General features: G+C 34.2%; 1 protein-coding gene across 1 annotated transcript in view; it reads right to left on the reverse strand.

Moving 5' to 3' along the window:
- Positions 1–6,000, reverse strand: part of LOC122809615 (arylamine N-acetyltransferase, pineal gland isozyme NAT-10-like) — a 389,108-nt gene that overhangs the window by 176,447 nt on the left and 206,661 nt on the right. The gene's annotated exons all lie outside the window — the stretch shown is intronic.

Consider the following 6,000-nt stretch of genomic DNA (forward strand, 5'->3'; position numbering starts at 1 on the left):
AACAAAACGTGAATTAACTGCTCTGGAAGTCAATATTTTAAGTAAAGGTTTATCGTTTATACCAACTGCTAACATGTCTATTACAGACATAATTTTTGATTTTAAAATGTTTACTAGGAACCTTACACTGAAGTATATGTTTAAACATAATACTAATACTTCAAAAACTTCTCTGAGAAAACCAAGTACTTTTATTCCTAAACCTATACCATTAGTTAATGCTTTTGAACAAATGTGTTTATCTGATTTCTATAAAGTCTATGAAGATAGAAATTTTAGTGGTAGAAAGCATAATTTATCCAAGGCTGAATTTGAGGCATTGTGTGCTCTTGAGAATGATGTTAACTTTGTAGTTAGACCAGCTGATAAAGGTGGGGGGATTGTGTTACTTGATAGACAGGAATATGACTGTTTAATGTATGAAATGTTGAATAATGTTGACTTTTATGAGAAAATAACCAGAGCTCATTTGCAATCAATGGTCATTTTGGTTAATAAACAATTAGAGTCTTTATTGCAAATAGGGTTATTGACAGAGGATCTCTTCAAGTTTCTTAGGGTATTTCATTATACCGTCCCTATTATACAAGGTTTACCTAAGCTGCATAAGAATCTGATTAGACCCCCTATGCGTCCTATTGTTGCAGGAAGGGGATGGTGTACGGAATGTATTTCAGTATTTTTAGAGAAAAAATTGAAGCCCTTAATAGATAATTCAGTATTTGTTCTTAAAGATACTGAGCACTTTCTCCCTGATCTGTATGAAGGCACTAACTGTGGCATGTTGAATATGGAATATTTGTTTGTTACACTTGATGTTGTTTCATTATTCACAGTAATACCCAATGATATAGGGCTTGCTGTTTTGAAAGAACAGCTGATGAGTAGTAATTTATATAGTATGAATGAAATTCATTTATACATTGATTTGATGTCTATTGTTCTTCTGAATAATGTGTTTTTATTCAGTGATCAGATTTATTGGCAGAAGAATGGTGTGGCGATGGGTAGTGCCTGTTCAATAGTTATCACGCTGTTATGATGAAATGGGAGACAGATTTTTTAGAAGAAGGGCCTTTTAAAGATTTAATTATTTTTATAGAAGGTTTGTAGATGACCTTTTATTTTGTGGAGAGGCTCTGTTTTAGAACTAATGAGTTTTGTTGAGTACATTAACAGTACCACCCGTTTTGAGGTTCACTTTGAACTATTCAGATGCTAGTATAAATTTTCTGGACGTGATAGTGGAAAAGGACAGTTCTAATGTGATGTCATCTAGACTATATAGAAAGGAATGTCACGTTAATAGTTTGCTATCTAGGGATAGCATGCATCCAGACTATGTCTTTAGAAATGTAGTCCAGAATCAATTCTATAGGGCTTCTAGATTGAGTGCAAAGAATAGCGAATATGAAGAGCAGAAACATAAGACCATTAATGAGCTTACAGAGAGAGGTTACGATTATGGGATGGTAGAGTATAATGCTACTCAAGTCTCTAAATTGAGAGAGAGTAGGGCCAAACTGTATTTTTCAAAAAGGTCAGCTGGTGGCAATACCAATAGAGCAAATAATATTAAGGTTTGTATTCCTTACTCAAGAGATGTTATGAGGTATACTGAAATTATTAGCCAACATTGGGATATTCTGTTAACTGATCCACAATTAAGTGAAATTATAGGCCCCAGACCTCAGTTCACTTTTAAGAATAAGAAGAATTTAAGAAGAAGGTTATGTAATGTTAAGGAAGTAAAGTATGCCCCGACAGTACCTGGTACTAGATCATGTGGTAAATGCTGCAAGTACATTAATAAAGAGCCTTTCTTTGCACATCCAGATACAGGCAGAGTGTCTGACATCAGGGTTCAGGCTGATTGTGAAACTATGCACGTGATTTATTTAGCTAACTGTGTTGCCTGTAGATGTTTTTATGTTGGCAAGACAGATCGTTCTCTAAAGGATAGAATAAGAGAGCATTATTACCATACAGGTAAAGGGAGTAATACTAATGCTTTAGCTAAGCATGTACAAAATATGGGTGTACAACATAAGTTTATGTTTATGGTTGTCTCTAGGACATATGAGAGTGTTAGAGTGGGTGATATTAGAGCTAGAACTGAGGAAGTAGAGGTTAGGTGGATAGTCATGCTTAGAGCCAATTATGGTCATGGTTTAAATGAACAGGTGCCTTTGAAGCCTGTTCTTGGTAAAAGGTCTTTACATAGGTAATTCCTGTCTTTTATTTATTTATTTGTTTTTATATTTTTCATTTTTCTATTTTATAATAATTGTAGATTGTTTATTAAATATGCTTATATGCTCATTAGAATGTGTTTATATATATATTGTTATATATCTGTTCTTTATGCAGGGTGTATGTTTTATTAATAGTGTATATGTAGTGTATATGTATGTTTTAAACTGATTTTAAGGTTTCCCTTTTAAAAGTTAATTAGAGTGCATCATGTGATTATTCAACCTGGCTATTTAAGGTATGTTTTTTTGTAACAGCTTTACACCTGAAGAAGCATTTTGTGAAAGTGCTAGTGTGTTGTAATAAAGCAGTTCTGCATAGATTCGTTTCCTGGTATTTTTCAAGTTCATTGTGGATTCTGGAGCCTACTCTCAGCAGCTTTGTGTGTATCCTGTTCTTTGTTTTTTACAGCTGCAGAGGTTTCTGGTGCCTGGCCTTTTGTGTTTTTCTAATGGTATTTCATGTCAAGTTTACCATCTTTGATGTGCAGTAATCATGGGGTTATAAAGGTTAAATTACTTTTAGATAATTATGCCAAACTGGAATCTAAACCAATGTACAGAAGATTAATAATAGGCATTATAGAACCAAAACAGTTATGAGGTAAAACTAATAAAAGTGATGTGTTCAGTGGAAAAAAGGAATGAGGCAGATTCTGAAAGGGACATTTTTTGCAAGCAAAAAAAATTTAGCATCAGAATTCAGACACACAAGGTCAGCAAGTTACATTTCCATAAGAACAAAACACTTAGATGAGAGACAAAATATAGTTAATGAAAACAAGGTTCAACTACAACTTTGAAAACTTAAAGAAATCCCAACCCCTCCAAGCTACATGCTCTAGGGACCTAAACCTTGTCATCACAATAAACAGAACATGCCGGAGGGATAGATTCCTGTCCCAGAGACTTCCCATACTCTGGAATAAACTACCTATCTATATCAAACAAAGCTCCTCATTAGCACTCTTCAATAAAAATATTGATGATTGGATGGGAAATAGGAAATTCACCCCGGGGATCACTTCTGTGGCTATGCTCGACAGTGGCACAGGAAAATAATTTTTTTGGGTGGCAAAAGCCAGGGTACCTTTTTGGCTGGGCTTGTATAGACCCTATGGCCGATAGCCTAGTACCTCCCTATGAACCTATGAAATAAACAAGCTAGATAAAATAATTAAGTATAAAAGTAAAACATTTTATAGATATGTATGATGTAGCAGCTGCAAAGACATACAAATTTCTAAACTGTGTATAGATTCTAAAATGTATATTAAAAAAGTATGGCACAACAAAGCAAATGATAAATTGTCCTAGTAATTTACAGGTAACTTTAGATACTAAAATTAAATTAGATTATATTGAAAAAGAACTATGTAAACTGGACCCAAACGAAACACAGGGAGGAGACAGAATTATTAATAATGACCTGAGGACACTTATTGTATTTGTATTTGTTTCATTGGTAGAGACTGATCAGCCCCTGAGTGGTGTCTGGTTAACTGACTTGCTCAGAGTCATACAGTTAGACAACTGAGGGGATCAGGCTTAGGGAACCAAACCTTGCACCACTGGACCACAGAAGACAGCTCATTAACAGTTCCTTAATCCCTTAAGCAACTAGCAGACTGCTGTAACATGCTGTTCTGTAACCATAAAATATCAGCATGAACTTACAGCACTATTATATCTATCATTCACTAGGTAGTTTAAGTATGAGGAGATTCCTTAAGAATGGAGACATGCACCTTTTCAACCTATGTATAAGCGAAGGAGGAATAGGGCAAACCCACAGACATACAGACCCATACATTTATTTTCTTGTTGTGGAAAAATAATGGAAAATGCTATTTTAGATAAATTATTGTTAGAACTGGAAATAAATCTATAGCCACCTGTGATATTCTATAACCGCATAATATCAGCTATGAATGAAAACATGTGCTGTAATATAATTTATATTGACTTAACTTCAGCATTTGATAGGGTCATACATAAAACACTGATCAATAAATTAGAATAACTAAGTAGTGATGTAATCTTTATAAGATGTACAGCTTCATGGCTTATAAATAGGATATGGCAAGTGTCATACAGCAATTGGACAGGAGAAATTCTAGGTTACAGTCAGGGTGTCCCACATGGCTCTGTCCTAGGTCCATACTAGTCTAGTTTGCATCTTTCAGGTTTATCTTTTTTCATCCGATGTGTTCTATAGTCTGTATGCGGATGGCTTGAAAAAATGTGCAAACTGATTACACGTTTACAGATATTACAGATAGGGCATTTCTGCAAAATAACTCGACGAAATTGACCATTTGGGCACAGGATAAAACTATGCTGATAAATACATCAAAAACTAAGCATATGGGATTTGCAAAATATAGACTGAAGGGTGAATATTTAATACAGCATACAGTGATTGAAACATAGATTCATATAAGGATCTGGATATATGGATAGATCCAGCTTTGAATTTTTCTAATCACATCAATTACTTTGGTAATTATAGTTATAGAACTATAGGTTATATAAAAGATGTATAAATGAGAAATGATGACATCATTTTTGATTGGTTATATTAAACCTATACTAGAGTATGTAATAACAATATGAAAACCTCAGAAGAAAACAAGCATGGATAAATTGGAAAGAGTATGTCTGAAATGTACCAAGGGCATCCATGGATGTGAAAATCTAGGTTATTATGAAAGACTAAAATGTTTTAACTTGTATAGTGTCTCAGATATTTTAGAGAGACCATATTCAGGTGTATAGGGAATTTAGAGACAACTGCCTCTGGGAATGCTGGAGTTATGAAAGTGCAGTAGACAATTATCAGGATGAGAGATGTACTTATTGGTTTTCTGAAACAGTGGCTGATGCAGCTAATAGACTATCCAATTAAATTAAAGCAAGCACTAGTTTAGATATTTATAAAACAACTTGGATACTTAAGATTGGAATGGCTGAGCTGGTGTATTAGCAGACTAGAAGAGCATTATTGCCCATGCCTGAAATATTTGTATGCATGTATGTTTTCCTTGATTTGCCCTTTACGTTATGAGTTGTTTTGTTTTTAGTGTTAGCCCGGAATCAGGGTTGACTTCAATTCTTTCTTGTCTAAGAGGAACAAACTGTTTTTCTTCTGAGAGGAGCTTGTTCATTTAGAATACAGAGAAAAGTCCTATTAAATACTCAAGTAGCTTTATATAAGCAGAACATTATTTCAGTCAGTTCCAGTTACATAGTTTTTGGGATGAGATACAAATGTCTTTATTAAACATGGATATGTTTCAGACTTATTTGAAATTCTGATTCTGGGTAAAAAGTTAATTTGGAATCATGTCACTTGACTGAAATCTCTTAACCTGAAAGTGAGTTATTGGAAACATCATGGCAAACAATGTTTTAGTGAACCTTGGAAATAATGTTTTGTGGGGGCAAGACCCCCTGCACTTCCCATGTGGGAGGACCACTGTAACCCCCTAACTTTAGCATATCTAGTCTGAAGTAAGCTTCACAACACTGGAGTAAAGAACAGCAAAAAAGACTTCACAGACCACTAGGCTGTAGTGAAAATGTAGAACTTTTAATACAAAATGTAAGTGCTTTCAGGATACACCCTTTGTCAGACATATCCAAGAAAATAAACAAAAACCTTTTTGAAAGTATTTAAAAATCAATAAGCTAATGAGTATCAAGATCTAATCATCTAAGTCACAGGTCTACGCCTCCTAAGAATAGG

Source organism: Protopterus annectens, chromosome 8.part0, assembly GCF_019279795.1.
Source record: "Protopterus annectens isolate FY-2018-M chromosome 8.part0, PAN1.0, whole genome shotgun sequence".
In the NCBI taxonomy this organism is placed as follows: domain Eukaryota; kingdom Metazoa; phylum Chordata; order Ceratodontiformes; family Protopteridae; genus Protopterus; species Protopterus annectens.